This window comes from Poecilia reticulata, linkage group LG8 (assembly GCF_000633615.1).
Source record: "Poecilia reticulata strain Guanapo linkage group LG8, Guppy_female_1.0+MT, whole genome shotgun sequence".
NCBI classification, from domain to species: domain Eukaryota; kingdom Metazoa; phylum Chordata; class Actinopteri; order Cyprinodontiformes; family Poeciliidae; genus Poecilia; species Poecilia reticulata.
The window spans coordinates 11,249,010-11,273,019 of record NC_024338.1 but is presented as its reverse complement, the minus strand read 5'-3'; the positions used below and the strand labels follow the sequence as shown (position 1 = coordinate 11,273,019).

The following is a 24,010-nucleotide window of genomic DNA, read 5'->3' as shown; positions in this document are numbered from 1 at the left end:
GTGCAGAATTATGGTTTGTCACATATGCATATTTGTAACCAAATAAGACGGGGCTCTGCTTCTTTGTAAGAGCTTTAAAGATTAATGGTRGATTCATACTGTGTTGACTTTGCTTGAGTGACTTGGCTTTCACCCACACACTCACACCTACGCCCTAAACACATCCATAGGTGGTAGAAGGCAACCTGCACTGCTGAAGTTAAACAGAATGGACCAAATGAAGAGACCCGAAAAATGACGGGTGAAAAGTTCATGCCGAATGAATGAAATGGACATTTTATCCACCTTATTTTGTTGTTTTTGTTKTTTTTCGCACTTTTTGAGCATCCCCATCATTTCTGAYCCACCCCATTTTACCGTCAATGTGGTAAATTCTGTTTTAAGYATGAGACACATTTCTTTCTGCCCCCCTAAAACTAAACAAAAATGAAAGAGTCTTGTCATCGGTAATGGGATTATCGACTTGATGGAAATAGAATTGAGAATTGGTAGATGCTATGTTTGTGTCTAGCTATGCATGCGTGTGTGACACATAAAMCACACATGYATTTCTAATAATCATAGCAAAGARAGAATATGGAAATATGGTGGTGTTCTAGAGTGTGTGTGCTGTGTGTATATTGTAAAATATTTTTTATGAATTTTTAGAACCACTAGAAAGTGTGGTCTCCACAAGTGACGATAAAAATAGCAGTCCCCACACCATATAGAAACCAGTCTGTGTGTGCGTGGGTGTGTCTGTGTTCAGCACCRTCTTGAGTTTTGCTTTATTCTGTAGATGTTGCCTTTGAAGGACRGAAGGAATGAAGCGTAAAATTAGCCTGCAAACTTTCATGAATGGCGTGTCATCACTTAATGAGTTTTTGCTTTTACGTCTGCATGTCAAGGTGTTTTTCTATTTTAATTTGCTTTTCTCTACAGGCTGTGACTTTTTATTTTCAGTTTATGTAAACAAAATAAAAAAAAGATGACTGCATTTTCATACCTAGTTAAGATCTAATGGCATTGCTAACCAATAAAAACAGAACGTTGTCTCTGAATTAGTGTCATTCTTATAGCTTATAGCTCTCAGAGGTCTTGATTTAGATGGATTTGTTTTGTTCCCTCACCAATCAGGGGCATTTAAGTACATGCATTTTATAGTACAGTCCCTGATCAATGTTTCAATAAAACCAGTGCCATAAAAATGGTGTAAAATAACACTTTTTCATCAGTTTTACAAGGTCTATATTAATTTTATGAACCTATACCTCATAAAATTAATGATTAGGAGTGATCACAAGTTACATCCCCGATACTATCTGTTGTTTTGRCAAGAGATATTTTGCTTTAACCAGGGCTGCTGACACAAAACAGGGTAGCTAGGTCAWTGAAACTTTGGTAATGTTCTGACAACCAGTCAACTAAGGCAGGTTCATAATCTGCCCCTGGAGATATTTCTGATGATATTTTATCATGCGCAGCAGTTTGCTAAAGTGCTAGGCTAGGAGCCGTTAGCCTCTCAGGTTTCTTGTTTCATGACACATAGACTGGTTCAGAAAACCAAGGCTTTGTTTCKTTGTGCACAATAAGGTGCACAACTTATATTTACAACTCAGCTGGCTGTGCACCATAAAATGGGCCCCGACATTTCAAAAGGGCATGCAAAATGTGCCCAAGGGAGTTTTCTGCGCCTGTGGCTGACATAAACGTAAAGACAGTAGATCAGTAGTAATTATCAGCTGCTGGGTTTCATCAGGGGATCATTTAAAAAAGCCTTGTTTAGCACCCCAGGCAGATCAAACTGAGACATCCCCATCGACTGTATCTGTTCCCACTTCCCTCCCGGCCCCCCACAGTTAGATTTCTCTTCTGAAACAGTGTATGTAGCCGTCCCTCCATTTACTGCACTTCCTTATCTTYTGAATCATATAACAGCGTCTTCAGTTTAAACCTAAGTTCATGCTTCTTGCAAGCTACTGATCTCCAAGTAATTTGAATTATGCTTTGGTTAATTAGTGAACTATTTTGTAATTAAAATTCAAGTTAAGTTAAGGTTTCTTTAAGTTACTTGTTGATGTTGAATTACAAGTTTGTTCTGGTGTTTCTTAATTTTTTTTTCTGTTATATTCAAGCTACAAGATGAGAGTTTCATGTCTGTTTTCACGTCTCATTTTAACCCCAAACAATTTGCTATGAAGCCAAATGTGGTCATCAGCGCCTCACAAATTTAACTCTTCCTGGGTGAAAATCATCTGAAATGAAATCGTGAATTGATTGAACCAGCGGCGTCTTTGGGGCTCGAGCATTTTTTTGGCAGAAGTCTCGGTGGTTTTCTTGSTGGCTTCTAGCAGGAGCCGTCACATCCCATCAAGCTGACCGGAGGGATTTGWAGTCGGCTGAACATGCCAGCAGTTTCTGTGGGCAAATTGGTGTCCTGCTGAGGGGGGATTCTACTATAGGTGAATTCTGTTGACAACAGGGGGATGGTAATTGGTCTCCAAAWATGATTTGGTGGGTGGCAAGTGTCAAAGTAACGTTTGTGTGGATGCCGGAGTGCCGAGGAGAATGCCACGTTGCTACAGGATGGGCAATGACGTTTAGCTCATTTGTTAGTATAACAGCAGAATGTTTCACACTTATTTTAAGAAGAGATTTTAAATAAAAGCTATGATGCAATCAGTTGCACAGATTGCGYCTGCAATTTACATTTGACTTAAAATCTCAACACAAARTGTGTCACTTTTATCTTTTAAGATAGAAAGTATCCATAGTCCTTTGTCTTTTCTACATTTGGTTRCATTTTACTCTTCATCTAAAATCAATATGAGTATGTTATTTTTTTCTTTTTATMAGAGATCCAAACAGTTCTGCATGACAAAGCAAATATAACTTTTCTTGTCAGCAACTTGTTARTCTTTTGCATTTTTTAAGCATTTGTCATTATGATATGCACCACTACACCTAATGTGCTTTGTAGATTCTCTCAAACTTAGTCAGGTTAAAATTGTAGACAAGACAACCATTGTGATTGTCACTGCTGTCAATTTAGTATCACAGTCCAGGCTCTGGCTGGGCCACTCAAGACTATTCAAGGGATCCATTTGATATTTAGATTGTGTGTTTCAGGTCATGCTAGTATCCATGTTTTATGTTTTTGAAGATGCTTATTTGGATGCTTTATCTTATCTTCCATGAAGTCCGGTCACACTGCTCCTGCAGAGCGGAGATTCCCACAGCAAGATGCTACCACTACCAAACCTCACTGTATGGATGGTGTTAAGAKAATATAATTTTACATGATCCAAAAAGTCTATTTTTATTAAATTATTTGTGCCAGTTTGTRAAATGGCTTTGGTGGAGTCCATAAGCAATGGTTGACCATCTGGGTGTTTTTCCATATAAGAGCAGACTGGTGCTCCACCTACTAAGTGACCCCTGTGTTCTTGGTCACCTCTATAATCAAGATACTTTTCCCTTACTAATGATTCTGGTTTGCAGGCCAGATCAAAGAATGATACTGGTTCCTAACTTCTTCAATTTTCAAATAATGGACACCACATTGCTTTTAAGGCTGCCAAATGATTTCCGTCTATCCCCAGATTTGTGCTTTTACACAGTCTAGGATTAGGTTTAGACAACTCATCTGACTTTGTTGCTTGGGTTATGGTCTGAAATGCACCATTAACTGTGAAACCTWWTTTAGACAAATGTGTTGCACTCCAAATCATGTTCACGCAAGTGYATGTTGCATAGAAGGATTGACATTGTTTTACAAAAGCATCTCAGGGATGAACAGTTGAACTCAAATCCACCTGAGATCAAATCTGAGTGAATTAAATAAATGAGTCCAACTATTTATATACCTTTTATGTTTAAGTGTTAACATTTTGCTCAACTTTTTTTCTGAAAATATGTTCCATTTCATCATTATGGGCAGTGTTATGTAGATTTTTTTTTTAAGGAAACTGGAATCAAGTCAGTTTTAGAACATATTGATAATATAGCAAAAAAGGTAAATGTTTGGAAGTGTCAAAATACTGGGAGTAAAAAAAAGGAAAATAATAAGATGTCCTCATTCCTTCTCTTACATATGTCACCCTGACACACACACAAACACACACACACACACACACACACACACACACACACACACACACACACACACACACACACACACGCGCGCGCACACACACACACACACCGACACACTAGCAGATGCACAAAGACAAAAAAAAAAAACTGCTCAATTCTTCTCGGGTTCTTTCCGTCCTCACGGCTCTGTTTCACCTAGTTTCAGTTTCACTCCCCTGCTTCTGCCTCCACCTGTGTACTCACCTTTCCCACATCTTTGTTTAGAACAAATGTAGCGGCAAATTGTTGCTCTATGCTATGTCTGGCACTTAAAAATCATGCTCAAATTGGATTATGTCGTTAGCCTCTTCTCCCTAGATGTAGCATATGTTTTRAGTTCGGAGAAGGCTAAAAACAAACACAGCTGCACAAAACTAGAAAAAAGCAAACGCACATTAGTGAGAGTGATTTTAAGATCCTTTAGATCCTTTTAATACTCAGCAAGGTCTTTGCCTCACTTGTTTATCTACCGTGTTTTAATTGCAGGTCCTTCAGGTTTCTTAATCTCTATTCAGCTGCCTATGAGTGTAAAACAAAGCATATGGTGAAGCATATTCTTCATTTCTATGCGCTCACTGTTTACAGCCGTACATAACTGCAAGCAATATTTTTTTTTWAAATTGAGAAACATTCARCAGCTAATCTGGAACAATCGTGTCATTTTCCAGTTTGATGACTATTACTCATCAGTCCCTGAGAGAAGCGCAAGAGTTTGAGATCAAGATATGAAGACAGCTTATTAACTCATAATGTTAAAGGATCTAAAATGAGAAACACTGTATGAAAATGCTCTTGTTATCCTGTCATGAGCATTGTACTACTTTAAGATGTATCAAAACTTTGTCATTGTGGTCAGATGTTTTTTTTTTTTTTAAACTGCCAAATGTATTTACTTTTCCAGTTTCTGATGACTTTGCACATCTGGCTCTAATCTCCACGCAATAATATTCTGTACAACAACGAGCCCTATACAGTCAAATCTAAGCTGCTAAACAGTAACTCTGAATTCTTACGTAATTAAAGTGTTTGGTGACTTTGAATTTCATTTTGATTTCAATTAGTAATCAAYGACTTTCTGTTTCTGTCGGATATAAATACGATGTAACAAAGAGCCCTTTCTCTTAGACATCCAGATTCCTGAATCTGATGCTGAAGAAATCTAAATCTAAATGCTGAAGAAAACAGGGCAGTCATCTAGAAAGCTAAACATCAAACATGGTCTCAATTTTTCTTTTTTTATTGCTGTATAAATATAATGCAATGTAGAGATTGGTCTTTTTTAGCCACAAGTACCGAGGTTTATTTTGTCACCATGAACAGTGAGCAAGATGATAAAGGAGTTTAAAAAAAAAAGCCTTAAAACTTCATATTCAGAGAACTGCAACRTTTTTGGTTTAGGTATGGTGGAGGATTTGTCTATCCGTGATGCTGCGGGCCTGTTTCTCTTCGAAGAACCCGTAGGAACCTCGTTAAAATGCATGTAGATCTTAATAAATATTACAGAGAAGACCACATGGGCTTCATAAAAAAAAACGAAGGAAAGAAAAACCTTTCTAACTTCTACCATCTTCCCTTACCATTACAAAAATATATCCTCCCTGTATTTCTGCTATTTCWTTTCCTTCTGCAACTTGTTCATATATGCATGAGTGCGTTCAGAAACAAAACAGACGGCTCACACAGATGCTTCCTTACACCGATATGCACAGCGTTGCAGCCCGAGCACACAGCCATACCCATGCAGGCATTAAATTGTTATAATAACAATGTCAAGTGAGGGACAGGGGGAAATTGTTCTGCAATCCACAAGATAAAGCGTACAAATGTCGCAGGCGGTACAGCGGCTTGCCTACATCCAGATCTRGCTTGGGCATAAACTCAGTTTTTCAACATTACCTCCTATTTTTCTGGCTCCGAACATTTACTCTAATTTGTTCTTTTCAGTCTTTGAAGTGGTAATCCGCCTGCCAGGTCTGCTGGCTAATGAAGCTGCAGCCTTGAGGTAATTATCAGTGCCTTGTGCATGTGMGGTTACCAGCTAAAGGCAAAAGACCAAAGCAAAAAAGTGSCTTTTTTCMCCCTCCTGTGAAGGATTACAACTGCAGCATTTCCAGACATTGTKTATGCTTGTCTGACAGTTCATTACGTTTTCAAGTCATGTCCTTAATGTTAAGGCGTTCTGTGTCGAGTACTAAGGAAAGCTTTATGGGCGCAACATTGGCTTTCAGACSCTGGCAATGTGGCTAGGAAATAAAAAAAGAATAATAACACAATCAAGGGGAAACAATAACATGAAGCCAAAATACACAGCTTGAACAGACTTAATTGCTTTAGTCGTGACATTTTTATGTAAAACATTTATTTTTTAAGAAAGGGTGGGGATGATTGTCAGTGCGGAAAGATGAATTBAGCTTGTGCGCCACTTCAGCCATRATAATTGATGCTGACATTTATGTTGCTTCTCTGCCCTCTTCCAGATGTAGACGGTTTCAGAGGATAAAAAGAATATGGCATAATTTTTTWATTTTATTTAATTTTTTGACTTTTAATGTTTTTCCATGCTTTTTCTAGACTTGTAGACCACAAACAATGTAGTTTATTTTAATCTCTTGAGACATTCAGAGCAGAGTACAATTACACTTCCACCTAAGAATGTCCATGTTAACTGCAAATAAGAAATACTGAGCACAATATTAATTAAATGTCACATGATTTTTCATGATAATCTCCTTAGGAGTAGAATAACAAAAAAAAAGAGAGAGAGGTCCCATTAGATTCAACCATGGMTGTTGCATAACTCAACCTACATGCAGCCACAGCCAAAGATGATTGTATCTAAGTAACTAAAAACAAACATCAGGTGTGGGAATTGAAAGTAGAACGCCATCCAAGCGGGCAAATATACACTGCTCAAAAAAATAAAGGGAACACTTAAACAACACAATATAACTCCAAGTAAATCAAACTTCTRTGAAATCAAACTGTCCACTTAGGAAGCAACACTGATTGACAACAGGGACCCTCGTCGGGTCAATCAGTGTTGCTTCCTAAGTGGACAGTTTGATTTCACAGAAGTTTGATTTACTTGGAGTTATATTGTGTTGTTTAAGTGTTCCCTTTATTTTTTTGAGCAGTATATTATCGATATACAAAGTGTGAATCCATGGCACTTCCAATATGTTAACATATTAACTACTGTGTGGGGTGTGGTGCAATTGGTAGCACTTTTAACCTTGCAGGAAAAAATGGTGTTGGCTTTGAGAATTTTCTGCACAGAGCTTACATGTCCTCCTGATGCATGATTTATAGAACAAAAACTAACCTGRTTTTACTCGACTAYACTAGGATGCATAGATTGTCCTATCTTAGCTAGAAGTTAGGACACCCCACTCCGTAAAACCCGACTTCACCCCGTTTAGCCAAGACAATTTCAGTGAAATAATTATTGTTCCCATCTTGCAGTCTGATATCTGACCTACATCTGACATCACCCTGTAGAAAGTTTGCTTCACTCCTCAGTTTTGTCGCTGAGCTGGGGTTTCTTGCATGTACAGCCAATTTCAAGATATGTGCTTTTGTCTCTGCACTTTCAAATTCTTGATCTTTCTCCAGTCTTTGGAAGGTAAAGATTTTCTCCTACTTTCCTCAAACACCCTCGGACAGGATTCATGAGGGATGCTMTGACAGTGCAAAAACACAAAATCTTAGCAAGTATTTTTGGTCTAGTTTCTGGTGCAAATGCTTGAAATAAGAAAAGTACATTTTCAGCAAGATTTCAGATCTTGTTTGAAGTCAGTCATTCTTTAATATGTGTTTATTTTCCTGGAATGTTGGTTTAAGCCAACATGTCTTCTGACGATGCACCAGTCCACTTTTTTCACTTCCGATATCGATATAGATGTCTGAATTTTAGCATTGATAGATACAAAAAAAAATAAAAAATGCTAAATTGACTTGAAATGTTTTTTTGTTTTTTTAAACCCAGACATAAATGTACTGAATTACTAATTTATTTGATAGCTCTGTACCACTTAAATACACCATTAGCTCCACAAGYTTGGTCAAACATGTAAAAAATAACAACATTTTAATTTGTTCAGCCAGTGCAATGGGCTGTATAACAGCCAACATTAAAATATATAATAAAGAAACTGAAACCGGCAAAGAAATTCGGTTGATTACCTTGGTCAAACATGTAAAAATAAACTTAAACAAACCTTCTGTGCAGCAAGTACAATTAGGAATTCTAAATAAATAAATAAAGCACGATTAAGCACAGAATTATAATGAATAAATTGATCAGACACGTTGAGATTTCACTCTGTTTTCTTTACCGCAGAATGATTTCAAATTCTTCTGAGGCCTCTTTGTGCTGCTTGCTGGACTCATTATATGCTGCAGTTGTTTTTCTGAAGGTACCAGACTGCTCTTTCAATCTCACCATGGTGTTCACTCTCACTTTTAGTCACAAGCACACCAAATTTTACRTCTGAGGTTTTAACAGTGCAGACCTCCATCAAAAGGCTTTTTTATTCATGCACACATGTTGTGACTTGCGTATTTGTAACTTAGCAATTTTAAGAAAGAATAAACACGGTGATGTCGTTATTCTTCAACAGATGCATTGTTTAAATAGTCTTTTAATGTTTTTTTCTTTTTTTTAGTTAAAATATTTAGTATTATTGACATTTATATTAAATTTAGTCGATAATTAGAAAATACTCACGCCATTTTTAGACACATGAATGTAGTCTAAATGGTAATGTGTGTTACTTCATTAAAATGTTTTATTGTGTTTAGCTATATATATATTTTTTACTATTAAGTGGACAATATGTAAGGAGGGTATGGTTATTTGCTAAGAGCATTAACACCAAAATATGCTAATTATTTTACTTATTGAGTTCTGTGTCTTGTCTTTTTTTCCTCTAATAGTTTCTAAACATGTTTCAGTGTTTTTTTTTCAGATTTAAAGAAAGAAAGTAATTTGGAAAGCATCAATTAACATTTCAGCAAACGAATCACGCTAAATGATAGTTTGAGGCAGTGGAAGAAAAAAAGGAACAAAGGAAAATGATCAAAGAAACAATGAGGTGTCAGCCCAACAGTTACCCCATGGAGATTGTGCGCTTCCTCGCTGTGCTTGTGGTTCTCTTTGTTTGAATGTCGTTGTAAACGAGGTAGATGTCTTGCATCAGGGAATAGTTCACATATAAGTATGTTTTACCCACTTTCACATCATGTATAAGTTACATTTGCACCGATTTTTCCAGGTCTATGTAAACTTTAATATTCACTACTATGAGAGCAAAAAAAAAAAAAAAAAAAAAAAAGATGGTAGGTGGGGTGTGTAGGTGTGTGCTAGGAGATCTAAGTGTGACCGTTGAGGTCCCCTGACTTATTGTGCGCATAGTGTAAGAGCTGCCAACATAGTGGGAGTTTTGCAGAATTTTTGCAGGACTGTACGGATCTGCTTTCATAGCAGCTACATCCACTGTACGAGCCACTGTGGCTCGTTAAAAAAACCTGCACCTCCAAGCTTCAACCAGATCTTGACATTTTGTAAAGCCTAATTGTATCAGTTAATCACCCAAAGTCTAACAATCTTTTCAGTCAAGACACATGCCATCGTGAATGTATAGACAGCCTCTCCATCTTTTCATCATCTAGCTATTAATATTAACCCTTTTTCTGATTATTACTTTTAGCTTACATGGTGTATTGGCTAAATTCTTTCATTTCTCTTTGAATATCCATTACAAAAACACACATTCCTGCATGCAAGTGTAAATAAGTGAATGTTCTCTCCAGCTTCCCAAGTGTCCTAAAAGAAGCTTAGCACTGTTTGCATTGGTTCACCATGTTACTTGTAGGTAAAACGTGTCACACAAGCTAAGACACTGGGAACTTTAGTAGACGCATTTGAAAACAGTTTGGGTTATAGACTGACAGCTGTTGGTGAAACACTAGAAATTGACATTTACCACATTCATCTTAAGTGTAGTACTTGTGTACATTTCACTCAATGGGATTAGCAATTTGCTCCTATTAGGGCAAAATCAAGATTATAAATGATAATTATTGGGGAGGCTGATCTGCATCTGTGGTATCTGTTGAATATTCCCAACCCAAACTAAACACTGCAGTTTGCAAAAAAAAATAAATTTTGACGCATCTACATGACAGCTGTAGTTCTCAAGATGACGTGCGATTACATACCCATCCAGTGCAAAACAGGATATCAAACACAAGAAGAAAATCAGTGGTGTTTATGCTTTGTGTGGTTTAGGTGTTCCTTTTCAGCTTTGCAAGTAAAATTACTTAGAGATTAGTTGTTAAAAATAAAAAAATAAATGCCCAGAAAAGTCAGAATCTATCCTTGGAGAGTTAAGCATCCAACCTACCACAGGTCACGAGTGCAACAGGTCCAGGAGGAAAACTTATAAATTCCTCTGCCCAGCAGCATCCTTGAGCTTGTTTTGAAGAATCCCGGAGCATTCCCAGACCAGAAAAGAAACGGTATATAATCCCTCCAGCAAGCTTGAGGTCTGCCCTGGGGTCTCCTCGCAGTAGGATGTACTCAGAACTCCCCTAAGGGAGGCACTCAGATTTGCAAACCGACTCCTCTCAAAAGCAAATGAACAGTGGGTGTCCCCCAGATGACGGAGCAAGAGCCCAGCAACCCTGCAGACTAAGCTCATTTCAGCTGCTTGTATCCAGGATGGGGCTCATTTGGTCGTCATCCATGTTCCATAACAATAGCCAAGGGTTAAAACCTGATCTAATGTTCTTTCTGTAACATAGAATACTAGGTTCTTATGCAAATATCAAGTATGGCTCCGTCACACAGCAAAAAATAATATCTGCAGTAATAAACTCTTTATTTCATTAAATCTGTCTGCCAGGTGGGTAACACAATGACACAAGTGTTCCCCATTTGTTCTACTGTCAGTGTACGATAACAGTGCTTTTGCTTGGGTATGCTGTTTATTCATGTGAAGCTGCAAGAATTTAAATATTTGCTTTATTATGCGTTTGCTTGGCTCAGAGCTGCTCTGGGATGTTTGTTGGTCTCTATTGATTTCTTTGAATAATAATGAGAAGAAACATCTAAACCCAACACTTATGGCACATGCCTCTAGTTGAGCTCAGATTTCATCAGGTAAGCTGTGTTCTCCTACCTTTAGGTACGCTTGTTACTTCCAGAATCCTAAATAATACAAGAAGCAGGTCTGCTGTGCTCGGTAAACAAACCCCCAATTCAGCTAAGTGTAAAGCGTCAGACTCAAAGACGCTGCCAAAAAAGCGGTGAGCTCTGGGAACAGCTAAACCGAGGCCCTGCTTACTTAGTCTGAGTTCAGCTCCTGAGCGACGACGCACTTCATAAATCCCCTCTTCTTTTTTTTTTCTTCTGAGCTGTTTTTCGTGTCACTCAAGTAAGCAAATGCACCATTAAAAAAAAAAAGTTTGGATGCGCTGTATTTTTAGTTGAGCATATGAGGACGATTTTACTGGGTCATGATTTGTGTGAGGCTAAGTCTCAATTAAGATACGCCCACACCCCCCCCCCCCACACACACACACGCACACGCACGCACACACGCACACGCGCACACACACCTATCAGTGCACACACATTCACATACGTTGCCAAGAAGATGAAACTGGAGCATCAAATGAGGAACGGTGTGTCGTCTGAGACCTAGCCTCGTGTTATTTTAAACCTGAGAAGCATGTCAGGGTTATGCTATGTAGGTAGCCCAGAATGAGTTTGACCTGGCAAACACCAAGCATATAGCTTACACTCTGTGGAGTGCTAAATAGATGCAAAGTACTATATTAAAAGTTTACTCAAAGGCAGTGACAAGGGGAACATTTTGTTTCTCAATGCTCAACTTCTATTTACAGTAATTACTTCTCCTCCCTGGAATATAGGTGATATATCTTAGTGGCTCCTCGGAGTCAATGAAGCCACTGAGTTCGCTACATGTTATTTATTTTTTAATTACACCACGTAACAAACTTATGCGTGCCTCCTTCAATCATCAGCGATACAGCCGCCTTCATAACACCGAAAGTGCTTCTTGCATTGCTGCGGTGCCTTTTGCAAAAGTTGTGAATTTCACCTCTATTTCTGTGCGCGGAGCCGAGGCACGCTCGACTTGTGGGAGAGTCAAGAACGCGGCGGTGATTATTTCGTGTACGCTGCCGCAGCCAGCAATGTATGAAAGCATTGTTCTCCCCACCGAAGCCATTATTCTTACAGTCGTCTTCTGTTTCTGCATGATCACAGACCATATGCTGATGATATGCCTACACAACAGGCGCCCACGGATGAAGAAGAAGAAATAGAGAGGTGAAGCAATTGGACGATAGATAGATAGATAGATAGATAGATAGATAGATAGATAGATAGATAGATAGATAGTGTTTAACATTGCTGATGCTCTGCAAAAGAGAGCAAGCCAACTAAATCCCCCTGTTGTAGTTTGTTGTTTGAAGGTGTCAGGCAGAAGACTGGAGGAGAAAATGTGCAGTCAAAAATTGGAGTACATTGTTCCCCCACCAACATATCAAAAACACAAAACAAGAATAAACAGGTAAAGTGATAATAACAAGTTCTACAACTTGCAAACACATTGGAACAAAGAACGTTATAATGAGACAGGCTTTTGTCGTCCTCCGGATAGCGTCGACTCAAAAGCAGCGACTTGTTTTCTACAGCACTCGCTTTTCTTCGCCCCTCTTCCTTTTTTTTAAATCTTCCATCTCCGTCTTTGTTGGCCACACATCCCCACGCCCTTCTACGGCACTTTTGTCACAGATTTATAATTGTGAACTTTTGTTTTCTTCGATTTCCTCTAGCACTTTCACTGATTCTCTATCAACTTCTACCCTGCGTCATTCTAACGCACGAAGTAGAAAATCGATCGCTCTGATGGAAAATCTTCAAACGTGACGGCTCTTGTGTATGTAATAGGTAAAATGCCTGTCACCAAATGAATATTCAGTTTGAAATGACATTTTAAAATCAAATGTATTTGTCAAATTGATTCTTTAGTAATGAAGAGTCTCTTTTGCGTCAGCTTGATGAGTCTTGGTAGGGGAATTCGGATGGTGTCATGTTATCTGTGTGTTAGGTACTTTAACAAAATCTGACCCTGAAGAAAACCACTCAAAAAAAAAGCACCCTCTCCCCTGGTGCCTCTTGATTGCCTGTGCAGAGGGCGTTGAGCAGTCTTGGCTTTGACATGATAGACCAAATGAAGTAGCTCTTGCTGCTCCTCAAGGGAAGACAGGTGTGGAAAGCGCACTGATGCATTCCGACTCTCAAATGCATCTAATCTCGGCTGCGCTCCGGCCCACGTTTACAATCTTCAAAAGAGTGCAATTGCAGTCGACAATTGTTGTCGTTTTAGGAATCCCAATTGGATGAACTTACACTTAGTTAAGACTCCAGCGGTGCGGGAGATAATATACTTCGCTGTGGGGGGTTTCCATTAGGGGTATGGTGAGGGACAGCAGTAGAGGCTGGAAGCAAAGGAACGGGGTTGTGGAGAGAAAAACATGGCATTGTTAGTTTCCAACAAGATGCCTGTGGTAGAAGGACGTTTTAAGATGAATAGGACTTTGCACTGTGCACTGCGCTGAAGGCTTTAGCACTGTTGTCTCACAGCCAGGCTCCAGTTTGAATCCCAGCATGGCTCATTGTAAGCAGTTTCTTTCCAAATGTCCAAAAACACTTTTTTAAATATAATTGCAGGACGGTTTGTATTCGTTATTTGCTGTATGTTAGGTGATATGTTTCTTAAATTAGCATGTACGCCATTACAAGTAAGCCGAAGTTCCTAAAAAAGGAAAATATGTTACAACCCAAATCATAACACTTCTACTTCTGTAACCCTATGACTGGTGGCATGTGGTTTTTGTGGTACCCGTTTTCAGCTGAACATGTAGCCAACATTTTACCATCCAGCTGCAACATATTATCCAAACCTTTCTGAGCAGGGCAGCTATTTCATATCTGCACTGGGTTCTTTACGGTTTCATCATTTCAAAAGTTCTGAGATCCATCTACAATACTTTTTTTTCCCCCCCATAACCCCTTGATGACAATATTGCATCATGGGTTGCTGGTTTGGTATTCACATTGTTTAATTTTAATTAACAGTTTTTCTGTGTTTTCACATTTTTAGATTGATAATCTTTGCTTTTTGCTCCATACTTGCACTGATTCACACAATATGCCACGTGGTAAGTGTGACTTGTCCTATTGCATAATAAACCTCATCTTTCTTAATTCTCTGTCAATCTTGAGCCACTTTATGGGTCGTCATCATCCATCACTCCTCTCATGCCACTTTGTTTGATGGTCTATCATAGCACCACCTTAAAAGCACATCAGCTTTATGTCCACCTTTCTGCTGTTTTAAACTTGGAGTCAGTCAGTTGTGACAAATTTGCTCACACCTAAGCCCCCTTTCTGAGCGTATTATCCTTCTGACAAGCGCTATGTTTACAAGAAGATAGTGTCAAACATTTCTTGCACATGCATTTATTTTTTTCACGTGACTGCATCCGTCTCTGCCTCTGTCCTTGCATCAGTATTTGGGTTGTTGATAAGGGCGAGTCTTAATGACAGAACAGAAGGTTCTTTCTCTCTGTCCCTGTTTTTCACACACTTCTTTTTCACCCGTCTTCAACGTGTCGCAGAGATCTAACAAGCAAGACGGAGTTTCATAACTTTATCTGTTTTGGTTCATTATAAATGTGGTGCCTTTTGTTCTTCCCATCAGCGCCGTTCCTCTGCTCTCATTTTGTATTTCCCCCTTTCCCAAGCCTCACTTTCTTTTCTGTCCTTTGTCCTGCCACATTCACATCTCGGCTTGAAATTAAGTGACTTCATATTGTTGAAATTGGATGTTGCAATAATTATAATTGAGTCCTATCCAGTTTTTGATATAATTTGACTTTCATGAAATCTTTCTTTGTATCATAACTGCATGGAATATTTGCTAAAATTGCATAAGAGAAAAAAAAACCCAATTTATTTAAGCATATCTTGGCAACAGATAAGCTTAAACTGTAGCAGGTTCACCGTTTTATGTTGCATACTTTAATATTCTTTTACTAACCAAACCATTTTTTAGGATCTTGTTCTTAAAAATGATTAATGATTTTTTTTTTTTTTAAAAACAACTGGTTATGTTGTGATATAAGTAAACCAAATAAAACCTTAACACTATTTTTAGTTTGATGATTGTTTTTTTGTTTGTTGGTTCTTTCATTGTTCAGATCAGTTTACTTGTTAAAATAAATTGGACAATACATGTTAATAAATATTAACATGCAGGTACATACAATTATATCCAAGTGGCTAATTTACATCTTGCCAGGTTTTTGATAAAAAATACAAAAATATAATAAGAAAAAGAACAAGCAAATGTAATACTACTGAGTAAAAAGTCGGTAAGAAAAGTTATTGCCGTGTTGACATTTTTGGCTTTCCTGTATCCAGATTTTGGTATGTTGTCTAAAGGAAGTGGAGAAGTAGGAGTTAAACAAAACAAAAAAAGGTTTAACAAAATTAAATTAAGATAGCTAAATGCAAACTGTATTTGTATTTCTGGAAGATATATCAATGAACAAAACATATATTTTTTCAATCTTCTTATATAATCAGAAAAAAATTATTCTAATTTATTTATGCTCCAAGATTGCAATCTTAAGTAAAGATGAGCAGAGAGAGAAGGAGAGAACAGGAGGAGGAGAGATGAAGGGTGAAACTGACAGATGGGACACCATATGATCTGGACAGGTGAGGAAGAGGAGGTTATCACATAGTTAAGACTCAGGTTGTCTATTTTTATTTTTAGCACTATGTCATGGTTCAAAGGTAAAACACGTTTTCGGGAAAAACTGACACGGTGAGAAAATCATAAACAATMATTAAAAAAAGCATCCACGTTGTTCAACAAGTTGGAGTTTAATTCAAGTTACTCATTACTGATACTACTAACACTCAGCACCATAGTACAGAGCCGCACGTACAGTCAGCGCTTGCTAAAACTGAAAAAAAGGTAAATAAATAAAAATGACTTTTTATTCCAGTAACTTAATTTCAAACTGAAAAAGGTGGGAAAATCAAATCCTGAATTTGATTATATTTATTAAGAAATATTAATAAGAAATTATTGGATATTGTTTTTTTTTTGTTTTTGTTTTTTACAAACTCACTCCTGAGATAATTATATGAATCCACAGCAGTACCAACAAATTAATATAATTGAAACATAAGATTTATTAATCTGCCTTTGTAGGTCAATTAGAGTGTCTGTGAAGTTTAAATTAGTAATCACAATTTGTGATTGCTAATTTAATTTAAGTTGTGATATAGAGGTTCATTTCACGTAGCTACATGTCAAAGTGAAAAACACCAGAAATGAGGCCATTCTACCAAGGCAGTCTTCATTTTAGCTTTTACTCTAGAAATGCCTACAAGAAAGACACATATTTGCACAAACTTGCAAATATATCTTCAGTGAGAGCAATAATTAAAATGTCTATTATTGGTTGCTCCCAAAGATCCAGTTTTTGAAGAAACTCTATACCTACATAGCATCTCTTGTTCATATTAACATCACATTAACATTTGAGATCAGACACATAGTATTTGACATTATGTAATAAGTTCATTACCTGTTTTTTTTTTTCTTTCCTCAATCTCCTCCTTCCAATTTCTTTGTCTCTCCATGTCTTATTTGCCCGAGGCGAGGCATTGGCCTAGTTTAGCAGTGCAGACGGTTGTTAGCATCATCCCCTAACCAAAACAACCGAATTGTGGAAACATAAAAACTACACATGCATGCATGGATGGATGGCTCCACCTATCCTGTGCTGTCACAGGGCTGGATTTAAGTGCTTTACAGGCGCAGCTGCTTAGGTATTCTTACTGTATGTGGACCCTCGTATGAGTGTGTTGTGGAAGCACAAGGACATGTTGGGAAAACAAGCGAACACACACCCACACAGAAATGCCCTCGGCTTTACTTTTATCCTTGCATTTCGATCATTTTAATCTCTTCAGGGTAGATATTAGTTCTTTTCTTGACAAAAGAAGCTCACCTTCCTCCTGACTGAAAGAGTGTCTTTCTTTACTCGCGCCAGGACATTTCTGAAAATATTTCATCAACGCATATTCAGTCACGACTGACAAGCAGTTTATTTTAGTTTTTTTTAAGAAAACATCTTTATCACATCTTTTTTGCCGGTAGTGGGAAGACAGGAATGTGGAGAAAGAAAAAGGGAGTCTATTCTTAATATTTGCAAAAATAAATCAACATGAAGGAAAAACTTGATATTGTAAGGTAAAAATATAAAAATAAAAAGAAAGAATTGTCTTTTTTTTCACATCCAGATCTTTACAAAAGAAAATATTCTTCTTTTTTTTGTTTTTCTGTCATATGTGTCAGTCCGTTTTCTACATGAGTCAGTACATGGTGCAATCCCACAGACTGCTGTATTGAAAGCCGTCCATCTGGGGCCACAAATAGTCGATGCCATTTTCAATATTATTAACCGTGACTCATTGCCTGGCGTCGCTGCTGACTCACTGCTAATAAAATAAATTAATAATCACTGGACAAGACGCCGCACACCGTCCTTACCTGGCGTGGGATGTTGGTGAGCTGGAGTACTTGAATAAATAAGTAAACGAATCACAAAACAAGTTTTAGTCAGAGGGGAAATGATTTCTAAGCCTTCGCTTAGCATGCAGTGTCAACCCTGATAATAGAGCTGTCACATATAGCACCAGTTGCCAAAATGTGAATTGTTAAGGGGCAATTATTTTGAAACACAATCTCCACTGGCTGAAACAAATTTACAACTTATTTGCATAAGCAGATGAATATAGCTAATTCGGATGTAGTGGTATATGCAGTATTAGCCATGTGAGATGTGTGGCTTTTGTTGAAACAGATCTATTCAAATAACATGAAATTATATTTCACTCTACATAACCCACCTTGTTACAACCCCTTTCTAATATAGTAATTACCTTGAAGGGTTATTTTTTATGTTCAAAATAAAATTCTTCTGCCTTTTTTTAATGTCTGTTACTCTGAGCTCATACTCAACTGTGACCTGAAAAATGAGACATACCAAGTCATGACATATGTGTCACCCCGATAGTTGAAGCATTAAAATAAATTGAGTGTAAATCCTGTGAGCAATTTTAAGTATGTATAATTACATCCTGGGGGTTTAGATCCTATCATTTTAAATTCCTACTGTGTTTCTCATCAGTTGTTAGTGACTTCCTGTATAGGCTATCATTATTTTAGACCCCAGATAATACAACTGTAGTTGCTTTAAGCCTTACAGCGTCTGCCTGTTAAAAACTCATTTAACGTAACAAAGGAAGTTGTTCTCAAGTTGCCCTGTTCGATAACAKGGAAGAAGCTGGAATATTCAACATTGTCCTACCAGAGTTATTTTATGTATTTTTTTAAACGTAATTTCATGTTGTTTTATTTATTTATTAACTTTTTTTTTTTTTTAAGACGTGGCTCCAAATTTTACGTCGAGTAATTGAATCATCAGGAACTTTTTTTGAGCAACGTTGTGATGCTAAGGATCACAACGTTGCTCAAACGTGGCTACAGCTAGCCATGTTCTGTTGGCTAGCTGTAGGCTTTGATACCTACTTGCATGATGGTAACCCAGTTTCCTAAGGAGTGATGCTGCTGGGCAAACAGTGTGTTACTATTTTAGACCAAGGTGTCCTGAGCGTGAGGAGAGATTGAGTCTATCATCAAGCTAAGGGAGCCAGCTGGAAGGGATTGCAGAAATGGGGCATTTTTTCCTCTTCATTTGTGACAATATAATACCTAAAGTATTCAGTGGTGTCTGGTCCTTTTTGAAGAATTATGAGAAGCATGGAAAAGTGTTGTGTCCCTTAGTCAGCTGTAATATTGGTTGCAAATAGACATTGTGTGTTTTCAATCCACCTGAAGCAACCTTTGGATCTGAAGCCTGTTCAGCTAAAAAAAAAAAAAAAAAAAAAAAAAAAAAAAATATATATATATATATATTAAAAAATATTAAAGAAAAAAAGAACGAATAACGTAGAATTAAAGTGTAGCACTGGTTAACCTAAACCTCATTAAATATTTTTATAAATTCACAGTCATAAAAATATGACAGGATGCGTAGAGAATAAATCATATACTCTTCAGGTTTGAAGACATTTAATCTGATATGAAGGGCCATTCATTCTCTTGCTGAATTATTTCCTCATTTGCATCATGTATCAGCTCCGGTTTTTGTTTTTCTTTTTTTTTTCAAACCGCATCAATTCTTCTTATGATGTTGTCGAAAGTGTGAACATTTCTGTTAGGTTGAAATTGAAACAAGAAATGGGTTAAAACAGTTAACAGTTAAAATAGTTAGAGAGCCTAACTATTAAAGCAATACTGAGTAAGTCAGAATTGAAAAATATATTTCAAGATAAAACTATAAATAAAAATAGACAAACATCCAGCCTTGTTCTATTTAACCTAAACTTGCAGAGGTTATTAACATGCCTACTTAATCTTTCCCAGCATTATTGCACCAGTTCTGCTCCAACCAGACATTTCTTTCTGTAGGAAAATTACAGAAAGTGCAAAAAGTTGTTCTTCTCCAACCCTGGAAGGATGGCCTCAGCTGTTTTATTTGTGCTATGGAGAAAAAAAAATGTTGTGCTAGACGGCTGCATATAAGCAAAGAATTGCACATAGTGACTCTGTATAATTTTTTTTAGGAATCTGAGAGTACACACTTTTCCAAACGTTTTCCTTCAGTCCACAGAGCTGAGTATGTCAACTAAAAAGAATAAAATATGCAAACCCAAACATATATATATATATATATAAATAAAAGAAGAATGTTTATTAAAGATCTAGAAATACTTTTTTGATTCCTCCTACTTTGATATTTTTTTTCCTGCAGCTGTTTGCCTCCAGCTCAGAATCTGTCAACACTGCAAGATACAATTAGACGTCTAGAAATTCTCATGACGCACGCTGAAATGGTGAGGCTGATAGATGGATGCCTCGCTGAGAGGATTTGTAGGAACGTATTCAGGGAAAACCACAGCACACTTAAACAACAAGTTTGTTTAGTTCCTAGAATTTTGAATTCTGCTTTATTTTGATCATCATATCAACAGTTAAAAAAAATACATGTATATAAATGTATAATAAATGCACCAGATGGACAATGATTCCCAAGACTACATCTATAAAAGTTTACTCTTGCCATATGTGTCCTGTGCTTYTACTCCCCCTCTTATAGTATCTCTTTGCTCATCTATCTAAATTACACCATTATTTTATGCATCGTTGGTTTATTGTGCTCCTKTTTGAGAGTCTACTGCTCTATCTCAACCAATAAATAATTGTTGCTATAGCAGCACTTGTGCAAATGTGAGGGCTGTGTAATTAAAAATCTGCGGTTATAGTAGCAAAAGTAGTATAAACTCTGGTCTTATGCTTGTCATTTATTATAGCATTGAATAGCAAATACGTTTTCTTTAGTTTTCTTTCATTTAGTCAAATTCAATAAATTAGAATAAAARAAAGATGCTCAATTGTCATCTTAAAATCATCCTTTAAAAATAGTCTGAAGAATATATTTCATTATGTCCACATTTCTACATTAAAAATGTTTTTATTGGTCAGATGCAAAAGTCTAATCCTTTTAGTTTTGTTTTCATTAACTAAGTGTAAAATCATCATAATAAATTGAAGCAAAGTTTTGAAAACAGTCTTTGTACTAATCTTTGTAATGTGTTTCACTTAGTGAATTAGATGATTGACACAAAAATACTCTAATTGAAAATATCTGTAAATAAAACTTTTTCTTTTGCAGAGTCATTAAGTTTGCACTAAAGTACAATTAAATGCCAATTATACCTTATGCCTTATATTGCTAAAACAGTCACTTGTTTTGAGACGCATACATGTTAAAGTCATTCCAATATTAATACAAACTTTTTAAAAAGGTGTTTGCCCAGCTTTTGCAGATCCACATCTTTAACTCTTCTGGGAGTGCTTTCCACAAGGTTTGAAAGTRTGTTATTGGGGCATCTGGTTATTTTTCTAGAAGCCCATTTGTGAGGTCAAGCAGTGATGTTGAACAAGGAAGACCTGGCTGCCAGTCTTCGCTCTATTTTATGACAAATGTGCTCTTGTTGGTTGAASTCAGGGCTCRGCATATCCTAGTCAAGTTCTTTATCACCAAACTCTCATRCAAACTGTTTTCATTGTCTAGAAACGGTAGATTTCTCTAAAATGTCTTGGTATGCTGCAGCACTGAGAGTTACTTTCAAAGAAAATAAGGAGCCAAGCCCAACTCATRAAAACCCACACCATAATCTACACTTGTTACATGTTATACACAAGTTTCACATGTAACACAATGCAGTCGCCTACAATGTGTGGATGAATRCCTTTGTCAGTATCATGCATATTGGTTTCGATCAGGTTTTTCTATCCACCTGATTGTTACTGGTACATTCAGAAATACTTTTTCTGAATGTTCACATTTATTCCTTAAGATGTCAGGAAGGGAAACAATCCAACATTGAATTTGCATGTATTTCGCAATTGATATTATGAATGTCTGTATTTAACAGATTTATGGTTAAATGACSCCTTGCTGTGTTTCTCTTTTTGMAAACGATGTGGCACAATCACAGAATCTTTTGCAGAAGGCAAGTTTTTACATTCAGTCATTTAGTTTTCTTTCAAATCCAGCAGCAAGACTTCATTTGACCAAAAAAATAAGAAAGCATTTTAAAAATGGATTTTGCCAGGTAGTGAGTGGAACGTGTCCTTCATGGAGATTAAAATTCCTGATCAGCCCTTGCAATATTGAAGTTACCCTGCCTCTCAAAGTGCTTGAAATGTAGTTACTTTTGAATATCACACATCATGACATTCAAATAAATTAAAGCCACTTTATCTATGACCAACAGATCTTTTTTTTTGTTTTTGCAGATAAATCTTGGAAAACGATTGGACAGATGTCAGGTGAGCTTTTATAGGAATATTTTTGCTGGCTTCAGTTTTGGGTTTGAAGAAATAAACTCAACATGTTGAAAAAAAACCATGAGAASCAGCAAGAAACTTTTAGTTTCTTTAATCATKCAATTGACAATTGGACTTAATCCCTCAAGTTACCCTGCATCACCCCACATTCMTACTTTCTTCAAAAATGTCCTCTTTGTCACAGTTGCTCTACTCTAAGTCTTAACAAGRAAACRATCTTCTTCTTCCCACATGACTGCCGTATCTGTGCTTTAGTTTGAACATGCACATGTTTGGCTTTTACCTGAGTTTTGAGTTGGTATCTATGTGGCATAAATCTTAGCTTTTTCCACTGGAACTACTCCAAATACTTTTAGCTTGCAGGCCCATGGCCCACCGCAGGACAATGTCTCTGGGTCTTCCTGCAGGTCAGGTTAGTAGCGGTTATGTAGTGGGCAGCTGGGGGCCTGCTGAGGTGCTCTCTGCTCCATTTAGCCCCAGACCTCTGGGTCGGCCTGCCACGGTCCACTGCATCACTTTTTCCTCCAAGACATTCAAGAAATGGATATGATGTCATGGGTGAGCAGCCACAGATAACTGTRGTCTAAGCATTACACACAGGGAAATAAATATAGACACACACAGAGGGAAGGTCGGAAAGAAATTAAAAATGGAAGAAAGACAAAAAAACAGAGAAGCGTAGATCTCTAAAATATGAATTTCACGTCAGAGCTCAGATGTAGCTTGAAGATCTGTCCTYAGCTCTACTTCAGATTTTTAATTCCTGCATGATTTCTGAGGATCTTTTCTGGCTTCGTCTTTTTTAACAATTTCGTACATCCACAGTAGTTTATGTTGCAGCATGTGKRACTTTTCCTCAGCTCCTCGCAGCCACAAAAGTTTGCAGAGAATATACAGATCAAATGTGGTCTCTCATCATGACTGCCTTCGCTGTCTTTTCCACTGGCCTCTCTTTGTGCTCTTTTCTCCCTGTCAGATCTTCCTATTTTATTTATATCTTGCAACATTTTTCTGACCTACTTGAGCACCACATAGCTGTCAAGACCTAGAAACACAGGGATCAAGAGACAGATCATGGAAATGCATATTTTAGGCTTTTTTTTGTGCTACATCTGCTCAAAAAGGGACATGCAAATTTGTGGAAACTTTACCTTTTTGTGCCCCATTTAGAAAAATGAACTTCAGCTCATGTTGGAAGGCTAAAATATATTTCTTTATAACATTTTGTAAACACTTTTGTAAATGAACTGCTGCACTTTTGACAAAAATAGGACATGCTGATGAATGTATATTAGCTGGACCTCAACCTAGTTTCCGTATGCAGAAACGAGGAGCTTTTTGTATTTCCAGTCGAATCAGTTTCAGTCTGATTAAATCAGCCGTGCAGGCCATTGTTTATACTCTTGTTTTTTAAATCATTGCTTTACAGGGCTCAGATTCTTCAAATATTAAATTAGTGGTTGCAAGCTTCTATTAYTAATACAAGCTATCATGACCGCAAAGAACAACAGTCACCAAATCYGACATAAATGTGGTTTGGTTGGACGTCATTCCTTGGACTGTTTCCTGTCCTGAAAGTATGTTGACGTACCCAAACATGATGACATGCAACGTTTTGATAACTTTCAAAAAGCTGAATCGTTATCAGCTTCATCAAGATACTGTCACAAATAGGAACAAAAATTAACTGTTCATAATGTGCAACCATATACATACCGTGTGTATTGAGTACATTACTCAACATATTCATTACTTGAGTATGTTGAGTGGGTATACAGTAAATTACTTTAGGATTACTTTTT

At 37.1% G+C, this 24,010-nt stretch overlaps 1 protein-coding gene across 2 annotated transcripts in view; it reads left to right on the top strand.

Annotated features, from left to right (window-relative positions):
* elfn2b (extracellular leucine-rich repeat and fibronectin type III domain containing 2b) overlaps positions 1-24,010 on the top strand; it is a 72,020-nt gene that overhangs the window by 30,273 nt on the left and 17,737 nt on the right. The window contains exon 1 of one of the 2 annotated variants that reach the window (XM_008415802.2): positions 22,163-22,190. The exons of the other annotated variant lie outside the window; for it this stretch is intronic. The gene's annotated coding sequence lies outside the window, so the exon portion shown is untranslated. Of the gene's footprint in view, positions 1-22,162; positions 22,191-24,010 lie in introns of those variants that run through there. 2 annotated transcript variants of the gene reach the window in all.